We start from the raw sequence: 26,658 nt of genomic DNA, 5'->3' as shown, positions 1-26,658 counted from the left end.
ATAACTTGTCACGTGTCCCAAAAAAAATATTGACGTGTGGGCCCCACCTCAGTTAATAATCTGACGTTCAAAAATACGGGATATAATATTATGCACCGAGTCCCTCACTAAAGGGCTGGGACACGTTGTATATATATATATGTATGTGTGTATGATTCATGATTTGAAATACACAAGTTCATTATATAAAGGAAACGTATTGATGATTTTAAACAGTCATACCGGTTCTGGAGAGTTTTTATTTTTGGCTATGATCCCCTGTACTGTACTTCATGCCTTACATACTCGGTACATTTTCCTTACTGACCCCCTCTTCTTCGGGGGCTGCGTTTCATGCCCGCAGGTACAGACGTTCACGTGAGTGATCCGACAGCTTAGGCCATCTATTCTGCTGCTTTGGAGTGCTCCCTTGTTCTGGAGCCTACATTTTGGTACAGACTCTTCTGTTGTTTACATGTATGTGTATATTCAGGGGTACGGCGGGGCCCTGTCCCGTCATATGATTCTGTTATCTTTGTTAGAGGCCTGTAGACATGTATGTGGGTCATGGGTCGATGTGGTTCGGATATGTCTGTGTGGCTTGCGTCTAAGCGGTTCCATTGGCTATGAAAACCTTAACGGCTTGTATGTATGTATACGTATATATATGTTTTGGACGATATGTTCTACGACAGCCTTGGTGGCTTCTGTATGATATGTATGTTACATGTGATCGCTTAAGACGACATCTGTTCTCAGCGTCTGTATAAATTAATATATGTTGGATATGGATAAGTCATTGATATGCTGATTTGGTAAGTAAGCGTGTATGGGTGTCCATCTCGGGCACTAGTCACGGCCCACGGGGTTGGGTCGTGACAAAAGTGGTATCAGAGCGGTTTGTCCTCGGAATGTCTACAGGCCGTGTCAAGTAGAGTCTTGTTTATTGGTGTGTGGTGCACCACATCTATAAACAGGAGGCTACAGGACATTTAGGATGTTGCCTTTCTTTCGATCTTAGATCGTGCGATAGAGCTGTATTGTTAGGATGGTTCCTTTCTGACAAATTGCTGTGTCTACAGCGAGGCTCCAAAAAGAGCGATAGCGTCAATATTTTGGGAAATCGCTTCAGATTCTCTTTCTGCAGGTGATTGTAGATTGACGAAAGATGAAGAGGACAACTTCAGATAGTGGAGGTGCTAAGAAGGCCCCTAGGATATCTCCAGGACCGAGTAAGAGGAGCCTCAGCTATTCGATTGAGATTGATCCTTCGGAGGACCCAGCAACAATTCCTCCAGAGTTTCTGACCCCCAGAGCGGAGGATCCCACGGAGGGCAGTTACGATACAGATCCCTCAGAGGATCCGGCGATGATTCCTCCAGAGTTTCTTACCCCTAGGGAGGAGGATAGTTATGATACAGATCCATCAGAGTATTCTTCTGGGACACCAGAGGAGGAGATTTCTGGGGCCATGCCGGTTGCTCCTGTGGTGGAGCACTACATTATCCTAGCCGTCAGTAAACCAGGAATTGTCTGGTTATCTATACTCCTCCGATTCAGATGCGAGCAATGACGGGAGTCAGACGAGCCGATGGCAGACAGACGATGATGAGGAGCACACTTCACATGGCAGCTCCCCAGATCAGACCCGAGACCGATTGGCTACAGGTATATGAGTTTTCTTGGAACTTTCTATGTATGTGTAACTTCTGTAAAAGTATGATGTATTGACGGCAAATGGAAATCAAAAGGGGGCCGATGGCCCAGTGGTTATAAGTAACGGCGACTGAGACGTCTCCGCCACCAGTGAGAATTTAGAAACCCCGGATGAAAGGTAACCATATGTACAGATGGAAGTGAATATTGAGTGAGGAGTCAAAAGGGCAACACGGTAATTGTATGGTCAGAAAAGTAAAAGGATCATCTCTAGATCGGAGTGGGACCCGCTACGAGGAACTTTTGGAAGTTGTTAAGACCCCGATTTGCCTTAGATTACGTGATAAAGTTCGTGCGGGGTAGTGGATGCAATTATATTAGCATTAACGCATCGAAATGCATTAAAGTTTCGAGGTTAAGCGTGCTAGGACTAGAGCAATTTTGGGATGGGTGACCCCCTGGGAAGTGTACTAAAATTTCCACAAATATAGATATAAGAGACAAATGGGGAATTGGGGTAACCTAAAGGAAATTAGAATATGCAGAGTGGATAGAAACCTTAAAGAGGTCGCGTAGGCTAAGGTAGAATAGGCCGGTGAAGAAGAAGAAAGCGCAACGCAACTCTGGAATCAGAGTAAGTTTGAATAACGTTTGGAAATGTTTTGTGAGCGAAGTGGTAGTAAATGTATGTGTATACATATGACATCTCATTTATGATTGTATCGATTGATAGGTGAAACCTAGCAACCAGTCTTGGGATGTATATGTTATATCCCGTATTTTTGAACGTCAGATTATTTGTTGAGGTGGGACCCACACATCGAGATTTTTTTTTGGGACATCTAAAAATTCATATGAGTCACATATGAGAAGTTAAACACGACTCAAGAAGACCCTTGGGCCAAATCAAAGTGGAAGTCCTCCAAACGAATATTTTTAAGAAAACGTTTTCGGGTGATCTGACTTCAAGGGGCAACAACTGTATTATAAGTTTGGAATTTGGAAAAGTACCAAGAAATAGAAGTTGTAGATAATTGAATTAGCTTTCCAACCATAGGTCGTGGGTCCCCAGGTGACGTCGGTACAAGGAGATATGAACGTTTTAAGGTCGAAAGGTCAGTGGGCTAGGCCCAACTCGGGACCAAACCGAGTTGGCCCAAAAAAATCAAAAAAAATAATAAGGCCCAAATTTGTGAGGCCCAACCGGCCATGGTTATGGCCCAAGCCAATATTAAATAAAATTTGGTCAATAAAAGGATGACTAAGTCATCCTTATCACAACAAGTTCTAGAGGTTTCAAGAAAAGAAGAACAAGAGAAAGAAGAGAGAAAAGCTTAAGGCCATTTCGGCCATAGAGAAAGTCCATGAGAAAAATTGATGAAAATTCTTCAAAAATCAATCCCTACCAAGTAAAGGGTGCTTAACAAGGTGGAGTTGTTGTTGGAGCAAGAAAGATTCAAAATCATACAAGTTGCCAAGTTGTAGTCAAGTGAGAAGTTGAAGAAGAAAGGTGAGTTTTGATCTTTCTTTATGTGTTATGAATGGTTTATATGTGTTGTAGTATGTTAAAATGGATGAAATTCATGAAAGAGATAAAAATAGGGGTGTGGCCGTGAGGTATGAAACATGTATATGTGTGTAGAAATTGTGTTTTAATTAATTTATCTAGTGTTTGGTTGTTATTGTTATGAATGATATGTGGAAAATGGAAGTTGAATAAATTTGGAGAGGTTGTAGTGTGTATGCTTGATGTTGGCCGTGTAGTTGTAGAGTAATATGGAAGAAAAGGAGTCAATTCTATTTAATGTTTTGGTTGTAGTTGAATTGTGGATGCTAGATTGCTAATGAATGCATAATAATCTTGTGAAGTTGAAGTAGGTGGAGGTTTGTTTTAGAAGTTATGTGAATTGAATGTAATGTTCTTGCATGCATGGAAGGTAATGTGGTTAGTATGATGTTGTTGGAATATAGATCATGAGGTTGTGATTGTTTTCATTAAAGTTAGAAAGTTTTTGGAAGAAGTAGTAAGTTGATTGAATATGGAAGTTGTTAGTATTGTTGTTGTTGGAATTGTGGTTGATATTTTGGCCGGGTTTGAATTCCCGGGATTGTTGTTGATTGAAGTTAGCCAAGTTGAACTTGGTGGGATGGAGTATTTATAGGGGAAGTGCTGCCGAAATTTCGGTAGCCAAATGTTTCCTTAAGAATTCAACTCTAAGTATCCAAATAAGAGTTTTGGTAAACATGACCAATTTGCAGATTTTGACGAGATTGCAACGTGAATTCGGAATAGCAAAAGAAGCGGAAAGAGGTATGTAAGGCTTCACCCTTCTTTCTATGGCATGTCTTAGATGGAATAAGTTGGGTACGCGCCTCGGGGAAAACTCTCTTCCCCGGAATCCCCATCCAAAGTTTTCCACTTTTTGTTCAATAGAATTGAACTAGAAAGTGTGCAAATGATGGAAAGACCTCTTAAACCCCTAGAACTTGCATAAGTGGAACCTGATTGCCCTAGGACCCTCACAAGTAATGACATGACACGTAATATATGTAAATCATATACGTCACCCCATACGGCCCGAGGTGGGCCCGCTACTCTCAGATTTTTCCTTACAGTCTTGCTTGACTTACTTGAAGTGAATCCAAAGGGAACCTTTGATCCCGATTTCGTTACCAAATGATAAATACTATGACTCCTCTAACGAGGGCACTTCCATGACGATAATGATAACAATGATGTTAGATAAGAGAATATGCCTATGATACGTACTACCGGAACGACTCTATGACTAAGATGACTAAGCTAAGTATCTTATGTAAACATGAAAATGATAAACTAATTTTTGAATCTTATTTATATTTCCTAGCTATGACTTTATTTTCTAAAAGATTTCAAAGTCTATAAACTGTCATCTATGATGCCCCGATTTCATTATACGTTTACTTTAATATTATTCCCCGTTGGTAGTCTCACCTTAAAATACTCGTTCCTTCAAGGTGAGACAAAGCGATCACGAGTATTCTATAATATAATTGGAGGTCACCGACCTTACGTCACTCCGATGACTACATGATTCTTCTTTGGGCTTTCCTGCGTGCCTATGAGACATACGTATATAGGATACGTAAATGCATATAAGACATGTAAATGTATGTAAGATATGTGTATATATTTTTAAAACATGCACATGACGAAAGAGCTAGAGCGCTATAGACGCTGATACATGCATATGATACACGTATATGTATATGATAAAAGCACCAGAGCGCTATAGACGTTGATGTACCTACACGACACACGTATATGTATATGATAAAAGAGCTAGAGCGCTATAGACGCTGATATATGTACATGATATATGCATGTGTATACGGGGAAAATGGAGGTAAGGGTAGAGCGTTATGAACGCATATCCACCTGATCAGTTGGCATTACATGATATGATATCGTCCCGGACGCGGGATGTGTATATTTATGGTTAAATGGATCAGCCGCCGACGCCTCGGCAATATGAGATGTCCTATTTTATATGTATATGTATATGAACAAGGAAAGATTCTTAAAGGAAAGCTAAGTACGCATAGCACCTGCCAAGGGTATATATATATACAGGTTATGTTTCTACCTCAGGACATGTGCTATTATTCTCTTATGTCGTTATTTTCGTTTTATACTTTCCGTATGCTACTATTCATTCCTTACATACTCGGTACACTATTCGTACTGACGTCCCTTCTTGTGGACGCTGCGTTTCATGCCACGCAGGTCAGCAGACAGGCGGATTTGATCCTTAGAAGCTCTACCAGCAGTGTTGACAGTGCTCCAGTTATTCCGGAGCCTCACTTCCTTGGTACTATTTTGTGTATATATATTCGGGCACGGCAGTACTCAGCCCTTTCTATGTATAAACGTACTATGTCTAGAGGCTCGTAGACAGATATGTACAGTCAGTTAAGTATAGTTAGGTATATGGTGTTTTGGCATGCTAATGTTGATGTATAAGTGATAACGAAGTTTATTAGTCTATGTTCAGAATGACACCGCTAATGTTAATGTTCAAAAAAAAAATGGCTCTGTTTACATGGCTTGCTAAGAAGTAAAGGTAAAACGATAGACAAGGGGTGCTCGGTACAAGTATCGGGTACTCGTCACGGCCCCTAGACGGGTCGTTACAGTATAAAAGACACTAACTGAATGGAATTCAAGAGACAAAGCGAAAGATATGCTATAGAGGTTATGGAATAGACTGATACTGATTTCACTACAAGTAAGATTGGAAAATTCTAATACAACAATATTTGGAAAAGAAAGAGAGTGAGTAAATGGAAGGTAAGGAGATCAAAATGTTAGAAAAAGTGAAAGGTAAGAAACATGATTGAGCAAAACCTCCAGAAGATGCCGACGGGCAAAGCATGAAACTATTTGCGTAGAAATTTAAGGGACAGGTCTGTAAAAGAACTAGAATGTGATTGTATAGGATAAAAAGAGAAACAAACTTGAGGAAGGTTAACGGTGAAAATAGGACAAGCATATGGGAGTACGGAGGATACTCTAATAAGTTGGCGATAGCCGACTGATTACTTACCAAAGGAAGGACTAAGATAATAAGTTGACGCAGTCGACAAGAAAACCCATGACATGGAATAAGAATTCATGTGAAGACCGAGAGGTTCGAATATACAAAGAAAACAGGACGAAAGACAAGGAACGGGCATGAAGGAAAGGACAGCTTGGCCGAATCCTCTATTATGGAAAGATATAATTACAAAAGGATAATTACGCAGTCATGTTGGTATAGTTGTTTTGAACATAAAGAAGCCTTTCTGGAGGGTGACTTAAGAATGGAAACGATTCACGCGTATAAAAGAATATCTTGCGAACTCCAGAGTCGATGCTGCAAACAACCAGAGAGGAAAGTTACGCCCTAAGAAGGATTAAAGATACCGACGGCTTGATAGAAGGAAAAAGAGAGTGGTTAGGAAGAAAGTGACTGGAAACGGATACGCACCAAAAAGGTTAATGACATTGTTAGACATAAGGGACAGAGGTATGTCAAAATGGAAAAAAAGCAAGCGTCAGAAATGGATGCCCTTATGAGTATTCCGATTAAATACGAGAACGTAGTTAACAAGGAGATAGACATGACAAACTTCGCGATGGAGGAGCTTCAATTGTAAGAAGATCGCAGAAAGCGATGGTTACTTAAAGGGCATAGGCGTATATAGACCCTCTTAATAAAGGGGGGGGGGGGAGAACATACTAGACCTAAATTAAACTATGACAATTCAAGCCCCAGAAAAGGAGACTTATTAACTCAGGACCAGAGTTCGGGGTATGTTGGCATATCGTAATGGTTACGAAAGGACATAGAAATAAATTGACAACGAGTGTACTATGAGGTAGATATAGGGAGAAAATATGGAAGACACGTGGAGAGGATGCTTTATGCTGACACGAGCCTCCATATTCCTTGATCATGGTTTTAATTCCCCGTACTGAGCAGAACTTGTGTAGTACCTAGATATGTAAAGATGTGCCCAAGAGGGTAATAAAAGAGCAAGAAAGGTATACAAGCTAAATCCACAAGGTCAATGAAGAGGATAACCAATCCAAAGGACGCCTCGGATGACAACTGTTATAATGAAGTAACCACGGTTGGCAGTTAATAACTTCTCGAAGAAAGGAAGCACGCTGCTCATATGAATAGAAGGTAAAAGAGGCCACCGGGTACTAGAAGATAGTTCATGGACCATTAATCATGCTGAACATGAGGGTATACGCTATGGAATTGAAGGAATAATTAACATGAAGCTATACCCAGTTACAATTATAAGGAGTCCACACCGGAGAGCCAACAAGGAATGACGATTGATGAAACGATCACCAATCTAAGGAAGTTACAGACAAGGATACTAGCATCGAGAAATGTGAGGAAAGGAAACGAGGAAAAGTTGCGGCAAGAACCCAGAGATGTTGCGAGTTAAGAAATTAATTGAATTCGAATCATAAGTTGTCATGAGTATAGTTGGACTGCGAAGGATTAGAAATGGCAAAGCAATATCACGTATATACGTTTTGGATACTGATAAACTGGCCTTGGAAAGGAACATAACCATTATGCTCGTTAGCGACAAAGTCATGCTTAGATAAACGCTTAGAATGTAAAATTAAGAGGGAAAGACTGAAAGGGATACCGAAGAGATAAACACAAAGAATATGCCATATATAAGAAAGGTAATTTCCCATTAGCAAGACAACAAAGGGCGAGAGAAGAAGAATACTTAAAGGCCGAAAATTGACGTTGACACTTAGAGTCCCAGATTGGCGAATGGCTACTCCTAAAGACGTCATCTATGGAAGGTATAATAAGATTCGGCAGGAAGGGAAAGCTCAATCCAAGATATAGTATACCTTATCAAATTGTCCGTAGTATTGGCAAAGTCACCCATGAATCAGAGTTACCACCTGAATTAGAAGCAGTGCATCCAGTCTTCCCCGTGCCTATGCTTCGGAAATGTGTTGGTGACCCTTCCCAAGTGTTTCATGTAAATGATATCTAAGTGATAGAGAAGCTACTATGTAAGGAATAGTCTGCGTCCATAACGGATGGTCAGGTGAGAAAGTTATATGCCAAAGACGTGGTTCCGGTTAAAGTATTGCAGCCAAACAATAATAAAGATGAGACGACCTGGGATGCCGAAGAAGAGGTGAAAAAGGAGTACCCCTATTTATTTTCTACGCCCACAGGCAATCTAAGCTTCTAGAACGGATATGTTAAATGATCGTATGTGACAATTATAAAGGAGACCTCCCCGTAGTATTATAATACACCATGAGGCCAGTTCAACATTCGAGGACGAATGTTCTAAAGGGGGGGGGGGGGGAGGATGTTATATCCCGTATTTTTACGCATTCGGATAATTCAAGATAATTGCGGGAAGTTACGAGCAAGGCTATATTGTTGATCTTGTTTGGTACATAAGTTGTTATAAAAAATTTTGATGTGGGAATATTAAGAATGGCTAGGGGTAGAAAGGGAAATTCGCAAGATGACTCATAGAAATATGGAGGAAGGCTAAGGGCAAATTTGGAATTTGGAAAATAAATTTTCATGAATTGCAAGTGAAAAAAAAATGGGCTTGAAACAAAAAGGGCCAAGTGTGGCCGTCTAAGTGGGGATGGGCCTTGGCCCATATGGTTAAGTTGTGCATGTGTATAAAAAATATGACCCATTTGTTATTTTCATCTTCACTTAAGAAGACTCAAGAAACTTGGAGAAGCCAAAAAATTAAAAGGCCATTCGACCATGCTTGGTTGAACAAGAACCTTGGAAAAAATTGTTCAAAAATTATTTTCTCCTCGCATTTCTACTAATTGGAAGGTCCCTAGAAAAGTGAAGTAGTCATTGGAGCAAGTGAAACATCCATTCTTGCAAGCTACAAATTCTAGTCAAGTGAGAAGTTAAAGGAAAAAGGTAAGAATTAATCTTCTTTTATATGTTATGGATGGTTGTGTATGTTGTAGCATGTAGAAATGGATGAAATTCATGAAAATATGGATATAGGTGTTGTGGCCGTGTGGTTATTGTATGCAATGGAAGAGAATGAATAAATTTTTCTTAAGTTGTCACGACCCAGCCCCGTGGGCCGCGACTGGCACCCTACCTGGGTGCCCAGACCGAATCACACATTAATTATAAGGTCCAAACGTATTTCCGATTTTTTTTTTTACGAAATCATATCAAATGCAATTTATATCAAAATATGTCTTAAGCGGTCGCACAAATCAAATACAAACTGAGCGGCGGAATAGACATCGCCGGTCAAAAGTACAAACATAAGCATAAGGGCCATTTGGGGCCATCATAACAAGCAGACCGCTTTAAGACCAGAAAACGAAATCAACCAACATATACAGGGCCCTCACCCCACATATATGACTACATGCCTCTACGAATTCAAAACAAAGACATATGGCGAGACAGGGCCCCGCCGTACCCAAATGGTCAAATGTACAGAATATATACAAAGCAAAAGGAGTTTGTACCAAAAGTGGACTCCGGATCAAAGGGGAGTACTCCGGAATAGCGAAGAGTGAAGCCTACTGCGGAGGGTCACCAATGTCTGTACCTGCGGGCATAAAACGCAGCCCCCGAACAAAGGGGGTCAGTACGAAATATGTACTGAGTATGTAAAGCACGGAGTACAGAAATATGGATCAAAACTGACAGCAAATCAGATAACAAAATGGAATACAAATCGGTATGTCAAAATCCGTATCAAAATCATATACGTATATACAATGCAAACGAAATCATGCAAACGCTTAGGAACGTGGTCGCCACTCCGACGCTGGCGCCACACACAGCATAACACCAGAAGGTTTCAAATCTCCGTACATCCCCGAACACAAACATAATCATAGGTGAGCGTATCGCACTACGAGCCATATCACAGCATAACTCCAAACGGAACCCGGCCCTATGGCGAAGCCTCGGGAACCGTAACACAGCATACGGCCGAATTATTATAAAGCGCACGAATCATAACCGGCCTGGGAACCGGTGAACGAAGTCATAATAAGGCACGAGCGAAGTCGTGAGCAAACAAATGCAAATCATACTTCAAAATAGTCTTTCAAAACATAATAGTTTTACAAATCGTTCCATAGCACAAAATAAGCGAATACTTAGTCGATACAAAGATCCGTTTCACAAAAGTTTCCAAAATGGTACGTATGGCTCAAACGTAACTTAGCACATTATAATATTCAAAACATATCTCATAGGAGGGAGTTCCAGAATCGAAAGTATCATATCAAACTTTATTCACAAAGATAGCCCAATAAGGCGAATAGGGTGTATCGGGGTTAGCGGGCCCACCTCGAGTCAAATTGAGGTGGCAAACATATTTTCTGAACATTCATAGGCCAAAGGGTCATACATAATCATTTCTAAGTTACCCGACCATTGTTCGATAGGTTTCGGACGAGTGGTGGCATTCTAGCCAAAATAGAGCCCTTAGGCTTCAATTGAATTGAATGAATAGTAACTTTTCTGTGGATCGGGTTTCGAGGAGCAGGAATGCTCCGGAAGTTCTCATATTCGCCTACCATACTAAGATATGCCAAACGAAGGAGTGGGAAGCTTTACATACCTTACAGACGTCGTATGCTCTCCCAAAAGTCAAGTCCCGTTCCGTCTAAAATCTGCAAATGGTCAAAGTTACCAATTGAGATTCTTAGGCTTAAAAATGCCATTAACTTAATTTTTGCCTACCGAAATTTCGGCAGCACTTCCCCTATAAATCTAACATCCCTGAGACTTAGCTCGGCTCAAAATACAACAACAACAACAGCCAACACATCAATAAACAACACAAATCATAATCAAACCACTCTACCTTCAAAGTCCTACCTTATTACCTAAGTTGGCAACTTTTCATTCAAACTTCCAAAACTCCAAATCTATATCCACATCATTATATTCATTTACTCATTCGCGATTATTCAAACACATCCCAAACATATTCCAAACTATATACAAAATTATCCAAAATTCATTACTTTCCCTAATTCCTTCAAGTACATCAAAACTTATAACGAAAGTTCTAACTTGCGTCGTTTCATTTCGAATTCATTAACATCAACTATATGCCACGCTTAAAGTCTTTAACATCCTAAATATACAATGATATACACAATTATACCAAAGGTATACACTTTCCGATAATGTCCGAAATCATTTTCCAATGCCCATTTAATTCACTAACCAATCATTTACGTCCTAAGTGTTATAACGACGCCACAAACCAACTAAACAAGATAAGATTCCCATACCTTTGCACTACATATAACTCACGGCCAACACACCATATACACACACACCCACGGCTTTCTATATACATCAATGTTACGGGATTCCCGTCTATTCTCAATCCTTAACACATTCATAACAATTCTATAACATTAAAGGGGCAAAATTCTTACCTTTTCTTGAAAACCCGACTTGTCGCAAACGAGGTTCTTGTGCCAAACTAATTATACCCCGTTGAAGAGGGCCTTGAGTACTTCACAACTATGTAGAAATTAGGATTTTTGGATCAACAACAAAGCTTGGGAATTTTTTTTCTCTCCTTTCATTAGGTTCGGCCGAATGCCCCTTTTGGTGGTGTTCTTGAATTTTTCTTTGATGATCTTGATAATTGCTAAGTATTCTTGATATATATCCATAGTATTGGTCATGTGCACATCACATGACTTAAAAAAAAATGGGCTTGGACCTTGCTAGGGCCGGCCACCCTACTCTTTGGGCCTCAATTTTTGTATTCAATTTGTTTCTTGGCCCAATTCATTAAAAGTCCCATTTTGTAATTCCCGAAACTAATTTTCGAAATTCCAAATTTATCCTCGGCCTTCCCCGATGTCTTGACATTAATGATTCCATAACCAACATGGTCATATGCACAAAAAAAATCAAAATATTTCCTTATAACATACAAGTCGTAATTATTTCTCGGTTTCCAATTATACGAAAACACGGGACATAACATTCTCCCCCCCTTAAGAACATTCGTCCCCGAATGTTAAATTAAGCTTATAAGGTCTTATGATCAAGGCAGGAGTGTCCCTTTTTAATAATGACATACATAATTCATTTTATCAATCAACACAACAAACTGAAAAAAATTAGATTACCTGTGGACGTCGGGAACAAGTGAGGGTATCTCCTTTTCATCTCGTCCTCCGCCTCCCAAGTCATCTCCTCCCGATTCTTGTTGCGCCACAGGACTTTGACGGAGGGCACTTCTTTAGTGCGTAGTCTCCGCACCTGTCGATCCAGAATAGATACAGGCTGCTCGTCATAAGATAACTGCTCCGTCACCTGAATGTCATCAACTGGGAATATCCTGGAAGGATCACCAATACATTTCCGCAACATAGACACATGAAACACCGAGTGTACGGCTTCCAAGTCGGATGGTAAGTCTAGCTCATAGGCGACCTCGCCTATCTTTCGAACGATCTGATACGGCCCAATGTACCGGGGGCTCAACTTACCCTTTCTACCGAATCTCATGACACCCTTCATGGGCGACACCTTCAGGAATACCCAGTCGCCAATCTGGAACTCTAACGGTCGACGTCGTCTATCTGCATAAGCTTTCTGTCGACTCTGAGCAGCCAATAACCGTTCTCGAATAAGCTTTACTTTATCTACGGCTTCCTGGATCACATCTGGCCCAATCAGCTTAGTCTCGCCCACGTCAAACCAACCAATAGGAGATCTGCATTTCCTGCCATACAGGGCTTCATACGGTGCCATCTGGATGCTGGAGTGATAACTGTTATTATAGGCAAACTCAATAAGCGGCAAATGATCATCCCAGCTGCCCCTGAAATCAATAACGCAGGCCCGCAACATATCTTCGAGCGTCTGAATAGTGCGCTCGGCTTGCCCGTCGGACTGAGGGTGAAAAGCTGTACTGAGACTCACCTGAGTCCCTAATCCCTCCTGAAATGACCTCCAGAAATTTACTGTAAACTGGGTACCTCGGTCAGTAATAATAGATATAGGGACTCCGTGAAGTCTGACTATCTCTCTGATATACAATCTGGCATAGTCCTCAGCCGAATAAGTAGTCCGAACCGGAAGGAAATGGGCTGATTTCGTCAGCCTGTCAACGATAACCCAGATAGAGTCGTACCTGCGTGGAGTGCGCGGTAACCCAACAACGAAATCCATATTAATCATCTCCCATTTCCAGGCTGGAATTTCCATCTCCTGTAATAAACCACCGGGCTTCTGATGCTCGATCTTAACTTGCTGGCAGTTCGGGCACTGACTAACAAACTCAGCAATATCTTTCTTCATGCCGTCCCACCAATACAAACACCTGAGATCACGATACATCTTAGTGGAACCAGGATGAACAGAATACCGTGCATTATGTGCCTCGCCCATAATCTGCCGTCGTAAGCCCGCAATGTCCGGTACACAGAATCTGCCGTCATACAATAATACTCCTCCAGGCGAGATCTCAAACTGAGTCTTTGCCCTATTAAGGGCCACATCTCTGTACTGAATCAAAAGAGGATCCTCAAACTGGCGCTGCTTTACCTCCTGAATAATAGATGACTCAGCAACTGGACGAACAGAAATCCCAGAATCTCCAGAATCCGCCAAACGAACTCCGAGGCTGGCCAGCTGACGAATGTCACGAACCAAATCTTTCTTACCCGACGGTACATCAGCCAAGCTGCCCATAGACTTGCGGCTAAGTGCATCCGCTACCACATTGGCTTTCCCCGGATGGTACAGAATATCAACGTCGTAATCCTTTAGTAGCTCAAGCCATCTCCGCTGCCGCAGATTTAGTTCCTTCTGCCTAAAAATATACTGGAGACTCTTATGGTCAGTATAGATATCAACATGGACCCCATATAGATAGTGCCGCCAAATCTTCAAAGCATGAATCACCGCGGCCAACTCAAGATCATGAGTGGGATAGTTCTTCTCGTGCGGTCTGAGCTGCCGGGAAGCATAGGCTATGACTCGACCGTGCTGCATCAATACACATCCTATCCCAATACCAGAGGCGTCACAATAGACAACATACCCGTCAGATCCCTCTGGAAGAGCCAAAACTGGTGCTGTAATCAATCTCTCCTTCAGCATCTGAAAGCTGCGCTCGCAGGCATCTGTCCACTGGAATTTTGCTGCTTTCTGGGTAAGCCTCGTCAGTGGTGCTGCAATAGAAGAAAAATCCTCCACGAACCTGCGATAATACCCAGCCAATCCCAGAAAACTGCGCACCTCTGTCGGAGTAGTAGGCCTGGGCCAATTCTGCACAGCCTCAATCTTCCGCGTGTCGACCCGAATACCATCTGCGCCGACAATATGGCCCAAGAATGCCACAGAAGTCAACCAGAACTCACACTTAGAGAATTTAGCATATAACTTCTGCTGACGGAGAATGCCAAGTACCGTCCTCAAATGATCTGAATGCTCCTCGGCTGATCGCGAGTAAATCAAGATATCATCAATAAACACAATAACAAACATATCCAGAAAAGGCCGAAATACCCGGTTCATCAGATCCATAAATACTGCTGGAGCATTAGTCAGCCCGAAAGACATAACTCTGAACTCATAATGCCCGTATCGGGTCCTGAAAGCAGTCTTCGGGATATCTGACTCCCGTACTCGCACCTGATGATAACCTGAGCGCAGATCTATCTTTGAAAAATGCTTAGCACCCTGCAGCTGATCAAACAAATCATCAATCCGGGGGAGGGGATATTTATTCTTAATAGTCACCTTATTTAGCTGCCGGTAGTCGATACACATCCGCAGTGACCCATCTTTCTTTCTAACAAACAATACCGGCGCTCCCCATGGTGATGTGCTGGGTCTGATAAAGCCCTTATCCAACAAATCTTTCAGCTGCTCCTTCAACTCTTTCAGTTCAGCCGGTGCCATCCTGTACGGGGGAATAGATATAGGCTGCGTATCCGGCATCAACTCTAGAGTAAAATCAATCTCCCGCTCAGGCGGAAGGCCAGGAAGCTCGTCAGGAAATACATCTGGAAACTCACTGACGACCGGAACAGACTGAAGGGTAGGTATCTCCGCTGCAGTATCGTGCACACGAACTAAATGATAGATATACCCCTTCTGGATCATCTTCTTAGCCTTGAGGTATGAAATAAACTTACCCCTCGGCGATGCTGTAGATCCGAACCACTCTATGACTGGTTCCCCTGGAAACTGAAAACGGACTACCTTTTTCTGGCAGTCGACATTAGCATAACAGGAAGACAACCAGTCCATGCCCATAATGACGTCAAACTCAAGCATGTCTAACTCTATCAAATCAGCCTTAGTGCTACGATCATAAATGGTGACAGAACAATCTCTATAGATCTGTCTCGCTACAATAAAATCCCTAACTGGCGTAGCTACCTCAAATGGCTCTATAGGCTCAGACACTATCCCAATCTCACTAGCAACGAGCGGGGAAATATATGATAAAGTAGAGCCAGGGTCAATCAATGCATATACAGATCTGGAGAAAACCAGTAATGTACCTGTGACGACATTTGGCGAAGCCTCCTGATCCTGGCGGCTGGCCAAAGCATATATGCGGTTCGAGGGACCGCTAGAACCTGAAGCGCCACCGCGGCCTCGACCGCGTCCTGCCGGTGCTGGCATACCTCGCCCTCCAGGGCGTGCAACAGATGGAACAGATGAAGAACCGGCGGCTGACCCTGTCTGCTGAGCAGCACTACCAGAACCGCTAGCCAAAGGACAGTCTCTCATAAAGTGGCCCTGACCACCACACGAAAAGCAAGCTCCAGTCGCTCGGTAACACTCCCTGAGATGAGACTTCCCGCAATGAGGACAACAGGGCCTGGGTGGTCTGGCCTGGCTGGGGCCCCTGGATACCTGCGAACCTGCCACTCTGGAGCTCTGACCGGCCCCAGACGGTCCCGTACTATCGAATCTCTGGCTGCCTGACTGAGTACTCCGGCCGGAGGGAGGAAAAGGTCTATCTGACTGCTGCTGCTGAGGCTGTCCGCCTCGGGAATCTCCAGAATAACCTGCGGACCTAGCCCTCTTGGGCGGCCTCCTATCTCGATCTCTGCCAGAAGGATCAGACCTGCGACGGTCCTCCATACCCATCGCATAGGCCTGAAGTCGGGCAATGTCCATGTCTGCCTGCAATGACACTGCCATACAGCTATCAACCAAATACCGGTCCAATCCCATAACATATCTGTGCATCCGATCGGACATATCTGCTACCACGGCCTGTGCATATTGGGCCAGAGAATCAAACTCAAGGTTATACTCGCGAACACTCCGACCCCTCTGCTGCAGACGTAAGAATCGATCAGCCCGTGCCCGCCGTAACTCTGGGGGAAAAAAGTGGCGGGTGAATGCTGTCACAAACTGATCCCAAGTGGCTGGAGGGGCACCCTCTCTTCTAGACAGCTCCCAAGTCTCGTACCAGTGGGTAGCCACATCTCGAAGCCTGTACGAAGCCAGCTCAACCGACTCGGTCTCTGAAGCCCTGACCAAGTCCAGTGAGCGTCGCATCCCCCGAATAAAGTCATGGGGGTCCTCGTCGGGCTTAGAACCGAAGAACTCTGGAGGGCCACATAACAAAAACTCCCGAACTCTCAGGCTGTCCCACCTGTCATCGTCATCGTCGTCCCTCCGCCCGCGTCTGCGAGCCTGTCCTGCCACCAATGTAGTCAGCAACTGTACAGCCTCTCTCAGGGTCCTATCCTCCGCCCCTGGCTGAGGAGCTGGAGTCTCAGGTGCGGGTACACGGACCTCTGGAGCTGCTGAAGGTCCTGCTCCAGGCTGTACTAGTGGGGGTGTAGCAGACCCCTCAGAATGAGGCACATCCTCACGCAAATCATAAACACGAGCCCGGGTAGCTCGCTGTGCCTGGCTAGTCTCTCCCATCCTCGCTTTGCCCTTCTGGGCCGCCGTTGCCTTCTTCGGAGGCATCACTGCAAACACAAAGGCGATTCAGATCAAAATCATCCTAATAGCACAGCTCTATCGCACGATCTAAGATTTCAAAGAAAGTAACATCCTAAATGCCCTGTAGCTTCCTGTTTATAGATGTGGTGCACAACACATCGATAAACAAGACTCTACGAGACACGGCCTGTAGACATTCCGAGGACAAACTGCTCTGATACCACTTTTGTCACGACCCAGCCCCGTGGGCCGCGACTGGCACCCTACCTGGGTGCCCAGACCGAATCACACATTAATTATAAGGTCCAAACGTATTTCTGATTTATTTTTTTTACGAAATCATATCAAATGCAATTTATATCAAAATATGTCTTAAGCGGTCGCACAAATCAAATACAAACTGAGCGGCGGAATAGACATCGCCGGTCAAAAGTACAAACATAAGCATAAGGGCCATTTGGGGCCATCATAACAAGCAGACCGCTTTAAGACCAGAAAACGAAATCAACCAACATATACAGGGCCCTCACCCCACATATATGACTACAGGCCTCTACGAATTCAAAACAAAGACATATGGCGAGACAGGGCCCCGCCGTACCCAAATGGTCAAATGTACAGAATATATACAAAGCAAAAGGAGTCTGTACCAAAAGTGGACTCCGGATCAAAGGGGAGTACTCCGGAATAGCGAAGAGTGAAGCCTACTGCGGAGGGTCACCAATGTCTGTACCTGCGGGAATAAAACGCAGCCCCCGAAGAAAGGGGGTCAGTACGAAATATGTACTGAGTATGTAAAGCACGGAGTACAGAAATATGGATCAAAACTGATAGCAAATCAGATAACAAAATGGAATACAAATCGGTATGTCAAAATCCATATCAAAATCATATACGTATATACAATGCAAACGAAATCATGCAAACGCTTAGGAACGTGGTCGCCACTCCGACGCTGGCGCCACACACAGCATAACACCAGAAGGTTTCAAATCTCCGTACATCCCCGAACACAAACATAATCATAGGTGAGTGTATCGCACCACGAGCCATATCACAACATAACTCCAAACGGAACCCGGCCCTATGGCGAAGCCTCGGGAACCGTAACACAGCATACAGCCGAATTATTATAAGGCGCACGAATCATAACCGGCCCGGGAACCGGTGAACGAAGTCATAATAAGGCACGAGCGGAGTCGTGAGCAAACAAATGCAAATCATACTTCAAAATAGTCTTTCAAAACATAATAGTTTTACAAATCGCTCCATAGCACAAAATAAGCGAATACTTAGTCGATACAAAGATCCGTTTCACAAAAGTTTCCAAAATGGTACGTATGGCTCAAACGTAACTTAGCACATTATAATATTCAAAACATATCTCATAGGAGGGAGTTCCAGAATCGAAAGTATCATATCAAACTTTATTCACAAAGATAACCCAATAAGGCAAATAGGGCGTATCGGGGTTAGCGGGCCCACCTCGAGTCAAATTGAGGTGGCGAACATATTTTCTGAACATTCATAGGCCAAAGGGTCATACATAATCATTTCTAAGTTACCCGACCACATTTCGATAGGTTTCGGACGAGTGGTGGCATTCTAGCCAAAATAGAGCCCTTAGGCTTCAATTGAATTGAATGAATAGTAACTTTTCTGTGGATCAGGTTTCGAGGAGCAGGAATGCTCCGGAAGTTCTCATATTCGCCTACCATACTAAGATATGCCAAACGAAGGAGTAGGAAGCTTTACATACCTTACAGACGTCGTATGCTCTCCCAAAAGTCAAGTCCCGTTCCGTCTAAAATCTGCAAATGGTCAAAGTTACCAATTGAGATTCTTAGGCTTAAAAATGCCATTAACTTAATTTTTGCCTACCGAAATTTCGGCAGCACTTCCCCTATAAATCTAACATCCCCGAGACTTAGCTCGGCTCAAAATACAACAACAACAATAGCCCACACATCAATAAACAACACAAATCATAATCAAACCACTCTACCTTCAAAGTCCTACCTTATTACCTAAGTTGGCAACTTTTCATTCAAACTTCCAAAACTCCAAATCTATATCCACATCATTATATTCATTTACTCATTCGCGATTATTCAAACACATCCCAAACATATTCCAAACTATATACAAAATTATCCAAAATTCATTACTTTCCCTAATTCCTTCAAGTACATCAAAACTTATAACGAAAGTTCTAACTTGCGTCGTTTCATTCCGAATTCATTAACATCAACTATATGCCACGCTTAAAGTCTTTAACATCCTAATTATACAATGATATACACAATTATACCAAAGGTATACACATTCCGATAATGTCCGAAATCATTTTCCAATGCCCATTTAATTCACTAACCAATCATTTATGTCCTAAGTGTTATAACGACGCCACAAACCAACTAAACAAGATAAGATTCCCATACCTTTGCACTACATATAACTCACGGCCAACACACCATATACACACACACCCACGGCTTTCTATATACATCAAAGTTACGGGATTCCCGTCTATTCTCATTCCTTAACACATTCATAACAATTCTATAACATTAAAGGGGCAAAATTCTTACCTTTTCTTGAAAACCCGACTTGTCGCAAACGATGTTCTTGTGCCAAACTAATTATACCCCGTTGAAGAGGGCCTTGAGTACTTCACAACTATGTAGAAATTAGGATTTTTGGATCAACAACAAAGCTTGGGAATTTTTTTTCTCTCCTTTCATTAGGTTCGGCCGAATGCCCCTTTTGGTGGTGTTCTTGAATTTTTCTTTGATGATCTTGATAATTGCTAAGTATTCTTGATATATATCCATAGTATTGGTCATGTGCACATCACATGACTTAAAAAAAAATGGGCTTGGACCTTGCTAGGGCCGGCCACCCTACTCTTTGGGCCTCAATTTTTGTATTCAATTTTTTTCTTGGCCCAATTCATTAAAATTCCCGTTTTGTAATTCCCGAAACTAATTTTCGAGTCCCTTAATAAAGGGTCGGGACACGTTCTATGTATACATGATACCTGATGTTGACATACATGATTCTACCCACCGAGTCCCTCACTAGAGGGCCGAGACACGTTATATGTATATATGCTATATGATGTTGACATGTTGATATGCATGACCTTATTCACTTAGTCCCTCACTAAAGGGCCGGGACACGTTGTATATATATATATATGTATGTATGTATGATTCATGATTTGAAATACACAAGTTCATTACATAAAGGAAACATATTGATGATTTTAAACAGTCATACCGGTTCTGGAGAGTTTCTATTTTTGGCTATGATCCCCTGTACTATACTTCATGCTTTACATACTCGGTATATTTTCCTTACTGACCCCCTCTTCTTCGGGGGCTGTGTTTCATGCCCGCAGGTACAGACGTTCACGTGAGTGATCCGACAGCTTAGGCCATCTATTCAGCTGCTTTGGAGTGCTCCCTTGTTCTGGAGCCTACATTTTGGTACAGACTCTTCTGTTGTTTACATGTATGTGTATATTCAGGGGTACGGCGGGGCCCTGTCCCGTCATATGATTCTGTTATCTTTGTTAGAGGCCTGTAGACATGTATATGGGTCATGGGTCGATGTGGTTCGGATATGTCTGTGTGGCTTGCGTCTAAGCGGTTCCATTAGCTATGACAGCCTTAACGGCTTGTATGTATGTATACGTATATATATGTTTTGGACGATATGTTCTACGACAGCCTTGGTGGCTTCTGTATGATATGTATGTTACATGTGATCGCTTAAGACGACATCTGTTCTCAGCGTCTGTATAAATTAATATATGTTGGATATGGATAAGTCATTGATATGCTGATTTGGTAAGTAAGCGTGTATGGGTGTCCATCTCGGGCACTGGTCACGGCCCACGGGGTTGGGTCGTGACAAAAGTGGTATCAGAGCGGTTTGTCCTCGGAATGTCTACAGGCCGTGTCAAGTAGAGTCTTTTTTATTGGTGTGTGGTGCACCACATCTATAAACAGGAGACTACAGGACATTTAGGATGTTGCCTTTCTTTCGATCTTAGATCGTGCGATAGAGCTGTATTGTTACGATGGTTCCTTTCTGACAAATTGATGTGTCTACAACGAGGCTCCAAAAAGAGCGATAGCGTCAGTATTTTGGGAAATCGCTTCAGATTCTCTTTCTGCTGGTGATTGTAGATTGACGAAAGATGAAGAGGACAGCTTCAGATAGTGGGGGTGCTAAGAAGGCCCCTAGGATATCTCCAGGACCGAGTAAGAAGAGCCTCAGCTATTCGATTGAGACTGATCCTTCGGAGGACCCAGCAACAATTCCTTCAGAGTTTCTGACCCCCAGAGCGGAGGATCCCACGGAGGGCAGTTACGATACAGATCCCTCGGAGGATCCGGCGACGATTCCTCCAGAGTTGCTTACCCCTAGGGAGGAGGATAGTTATGATACAGATCCATCAGAGTATTCTTCTGGGACACCGGAGGAGGAGATTTCTGGGGCCATGTCGGTTGCTCCTGTGGTGGAGCACTACATTAGAAAGGCCTCCCCGGTGAGTGTTACGGACTACTCCAGTCTCTTATCCTGGCCGTCAGTAAACCAGGAATTGCCTGGTTATCTATACTCCTCCGATTCAGATGCGAGCAATGACGGGAGTCAGACGAGCGGATGGCAGACAGACGATGATGAGGAGCACACTTCACATGGCAGCTCCCCAGATCAGACCCGAGACCGATCGGCTACAGGTATATGAGTTTTCTTGGAACTTTCTATGTATGTGTAACTTCTGTAGAAGTATGATGTATTGACGGCAAATGGAAATCAAAAGGGGGCCGATGACCCAGTGGTTATAAGTAACGGCGACTGAGACGTCTCCGCCACCAGTGAGAATTTAGAAACCCCGGATGAAAGGTAACCATATGTACAGATGGAAGTGAATATTGAGTGAGGAGTCAAAAGGGCATCACGGTAATTGTATGGTTGGAAAAGTAAAAGGATCCTCTCTAGATCGGAGTGGGACCCGCTACGAGGACCTTTTGGAAGTTGTTAAGACCCCGATTTGCCTTAGATTACGTGATAAAGGTCGTGTGGGGTAGTGGATGCAATTATATTAGCATTAACGCATCGAAATGCATTAAAGTTTCGAGGTTAAGCGTGCTAGGACCAGAGCAATTTTGGGATGGGTGACCCCTTGGGAAGTGTACTAAAATTTCCACAAATATAGATATAAGAGACAAATGGGAAATTGGGGTAACCTAAAGGAAATTAGAATATGCAGAGTGGATAGAAACCTTAAAGAGGTCGCGTAGGCTAAGGTAGAATAGGCCGGTGAAGAAGAAGAAAGCGCAACGCAACTCTGGAATCAGAGTTAGTTTGAATAGCGTTTGGAAATGTTTTGTGAGCGAAGTGGTAGTAAATGTATGTGTATACATATGGCATCTCATTTATGATTTTATCGATTGATAGGTGAAACCTAGCAACCAGTGTTGGGATGTATAAAAGACACTAACTGAATGGAATTCAAGAGACAAAGCGAAAGATATGCTATAGAGGTTATGAAATAGACTGATACTGATTTCACTACAAGTAAGATTGGAAAATTCTAATACAACGATATTTGGAAAAGAAAGAGAGTGAGTAAATGGAAGGTAAGGAGATCAAAATGTTAGAAAAAGTGAAAGGTAAGAAACATGATTGAGCAAAACCTCCAGAAGATGCCGACGGGCAAAGCATGAAACTATTTGCGTAGAAATTTAAGGGACAGGTCTGTAAAAGAACTAGAATGTGATTGTATAGGATAAAAATATAAACAAACTAGAGGAAGGTTAACGGTGAAAATAGGACAAGCATATGGGAGTACGGAGGATACTCTAATAAGTTGGCGATAGCCGACTGATTACTTACCAAAGGAAGGACTAAGATAATAAGTTGACGCAGTCGACTAGAAAACCCATGACATGGAATAAGAATTCATGTGAAGACCGAGAGGTTCGAATATACAAAGAAAACAGGACGAAAGATAAGGAACGGGCATGAAGGAAAGGACAGCTTGGCCGAATCCTCTATTGTGGAAAGATATAATTTCAAAAGGATAATTACGCTGTCATGTTGGTATAGGGTTTTTGAACATAAAGAAGCCTTTATGGAGGGTGACTTAAGAATGGAAACGATTAGCGCGTATAAAAGAATATCTTGCGAACTCCAGAGTCGATGCTGCAAACAATCAGAGAGGAAAGTTACGCCCTATGAAGGATTAAAGATACCGACGGCTTGATAGAAGGAAAAGGAGAGTGGTTAGGAAGAAAGTGACTGGAAACGGATACGCACCAAAAAGGTTAATAACATTGTTAGACATAAGGGACAGAGGTATGTCAAAATAGAAAAAAAGCAAGCGTCAGAAATGGATGCCCTTATGAGTATTCCGATTAAATACGAGAACGTAGTTAACAAGGTGATAGACATGACAGACTCCGCGATGGAGGAGCTTCAATTGTAAGAAGATCGCAGAAAGCGATGGTTACTTAAAGGGCATAGGCGTATATAGACCCTCTTAATAAAGGGGTGGGGGGGGGGGGGGAGAACATACTAGACCTAAATTAAACTATGACAATTCAAGCCCCAAAAAAGGAGACTTATTAACTCAGGACCAGAGTTCAGGGTATGTTGGCATATCGTAATGGTTACGAAAGGACATAGAAATAAATTGACAACGAGTGTACTATGAGGTAGATATAGGGAGAAAATATGGAAGACACGTGGAGAGGATGCTTTATGCTGACACGAGCCTCCATATTCCTTGATCATGGTTTTAATTCCCCGTACTGAGCAGAACTTGCGTAGTACCTAGATATGGAAAGATGTGCCCAAGAGGGTAATAAAAGAGCAAGAAAGGTATACAAGCTAAATCCACAAGGCCAATGAAGAGGATAACCAATCCAAAGGACGCCTCAGATGACAACTGTTATAATGAAGTAACCACGGTTGGCAGTTAATAACTTCTCAAAGAAAGGAAGCACGCTGCTCATATGAATAGAAGGTAAAAGAGGCCACCGGGTACTAGAAGATAGTTCATGGACCATTAATCATGCTGAACATGAGGGTATACACTATGGAATTGAAAGAATAATTAACATGAAGCTATACCCAATTACAATTATAAGGAGTCCACGCCGGAGAGCCAACAAGGAATGACGATTGATGAAACGATCACCAATCCAAGGATGCTACAGACAAGGATACTGGCATCGAGAAATGTGAGGAAAGGAAACGAGGAAAAGTTACGGCAAGAACCTAGAGATGTTGCGAGTTAAGAAATTAACTGAATTCGAATCATAAGTTTTCATGAGTATAGTTGGACTGCGAAGGATTAGAAATGGCAAAGCAATATCACGTATATACGTTTTGGATACTGATAAACTGGCCTTGGAAAGGAACAAAACCATTACTCTCGTTAGCGACAAAGTCATGCTTAGATAAACGCTTAGAATGTAAAATTAAGAGGGAAAGCCTGAAAGGGATACCGAAGAGATAAACACAAAGAATATGCCATATATAAGCAAGGTAATTTCCCATTAGCAAGACAACAAAGGGCGAGAGAAGAAGAATACTCAAAAATTGACGTCGACGCTTAGAGTCCCAGATTGGCGAATGGCTACTCCTGAAGACGTCACCTATTGAAGGTATATTGTTATACCCCGTATTTTGCACGTCGGAATATTTTAAGTTGGTTGCGGCGAGTCATGGGAAAGACTCTTAATTTTCGGTTTTGTTGATTTTGTTATAATGCACAAGTTTCATATTTATCCTTTCATTGATGTGGAGTGTTAAGGGTAAATTTGGAATAAGGAAAATTTGGGATTAAAAGTGAATTTTGGAAAGTTGAGCAATTCATGAAAATTTAGGGCTAGAAGTGAAATTTTGGAAACTAAATATTTCATGAAAAGGACCATATGTGGCCATGTGTGTGGTATGGGCCATGGGGCATTTGGATGAATTATATATGGCATAATATATGACAAACCTAGAACCTTGGAGAAATATGGAGAAAAAAAAAGCAGCATGTTCGGCCATAGATGCCCACAAATTCAAGACCAATTTTAAGCCATCAAAAAAATAATTTCTTCAAGCAAACTTGCTAATTGAAGGGCGGTTGTTAACGTGGAAGTGTTGTTAGAAGCGTTAGATTGCTCGTTTTCTCTATCTACCACTTTAGGCAAGTTGTGGAGTTGAAGAAGAAAGGTGAGTTCTAATCTTGTTTTATGTGTTATGAATGGTTTATATGTGTTGTTTTATGCTAAAACGGAAGAAATTCATAATAGGAGTCAAGTTGAAGTTGGGCCGTGTGGAAGGTGTTTGGCCGTGTGTGTATGTTGTGTTTAAAGTGATGTATTAGTTCTAGTTGGCATGTTTTGATTGTTGTAGAGTGAAGAAAAGAATGAAAACCCTCTTTGTGTGCATGTATGATGTGGGCCGAATGGTCCCCCTTTGTGTAGTTGAGAATGAATAAATCATCGTTAGCATTTTAGTTGTCGTCATTGTGGATTCTATGAAGAAAAATGCAAGTTTAATGACTCAAAGTGATGTTGTGGTGGTTATGGGTTGATTTGGAAGTTAATGTGAATTTTATGTAATTTTTGTATTTGTGAGGATTTCATTGTTAATGTGTGGATTAATGGAATAAGTCATGAATTCGGAAGGAATGAATGTGTTATAGTTGAGGTCCTCGGGTTTGGGGCAATTTCGGGTGAGTTGGAGTATTATTTTGGATGTTTGAAAAATTGTGTGAATTGTTTGAAATGCTCTTGAATGTTGTTGGCATGAGTTCGGGCTAATATTTGAGTGTATAGGCATTGATGTTGGCTTGAAGGTATGCCATAAAATTGAACACAGTGAATATTGTTGGATTATGTAGAATGAGTATTTGATGCTAGAGTGCATTTTAAATGGGTTATTGATGTTGCTAGATTGGTTTTTGGTGTTATTGTTGTTGAGTTGGCGGAGTTGAACTCTCGGGGATGCTATATGTATAGGGGAAATGCTGCCGAAATTTCGGTAGATAAACATGGATTCAAGTTGAACTCTTACGAGCTATAACTCACTATTGGTAAATATGACCATTTGTAGATTTTGAGCGAAACGGGAATTGAACTTCGACGAGCGTAAGGCGCAATCAAGGTATGTAAAGCTATCCATTTCCTTCTTTTGGCATGTCTTAGGTATGTTAGGTTTGAATTTGAAGCCTCGGGGGTTATTCTGCTCGTAGAAATCCGAGTTGGATTTTAGATACTATTCATTCAATGGCATTGAATTATAAATTCTACATTTTGTTGGAAACTATTCGAACACCTATAAATTGCACAAATGTGAGAGAATCGCTTTGAAACTTTTGTAGATGACCTTATAAGACCAAATGGTTATAGTTTCACGTATGTCACCTCGACTTGACCCAAAGTGGGCCCACAACCCCCGCGACCTATTTGTATTGTTTATTTGCCCTATTTCCGTATGATAATTAAGAGAA

This window comes from Lycium barbarum, chromosome 5 (genome assembly GCF_019175385.1).
Source record: "Lycium barbarum isolate Lr01 chromosome 5, ASM1917538v2, whole genome shotgun sequence".
Classification (NCBI taxonomy): domain Eukaryota; kingdom Viridiplantae; phylum Streptophyta; class Magnoliopsida; order Solanales; family Solanaceae; genus Lycium; species Lycium barbarum.
The sequence above is the reverse complement of the archived record's forward strand: the minus strand, read 5'-3'. Positions refer to the sequence as shown.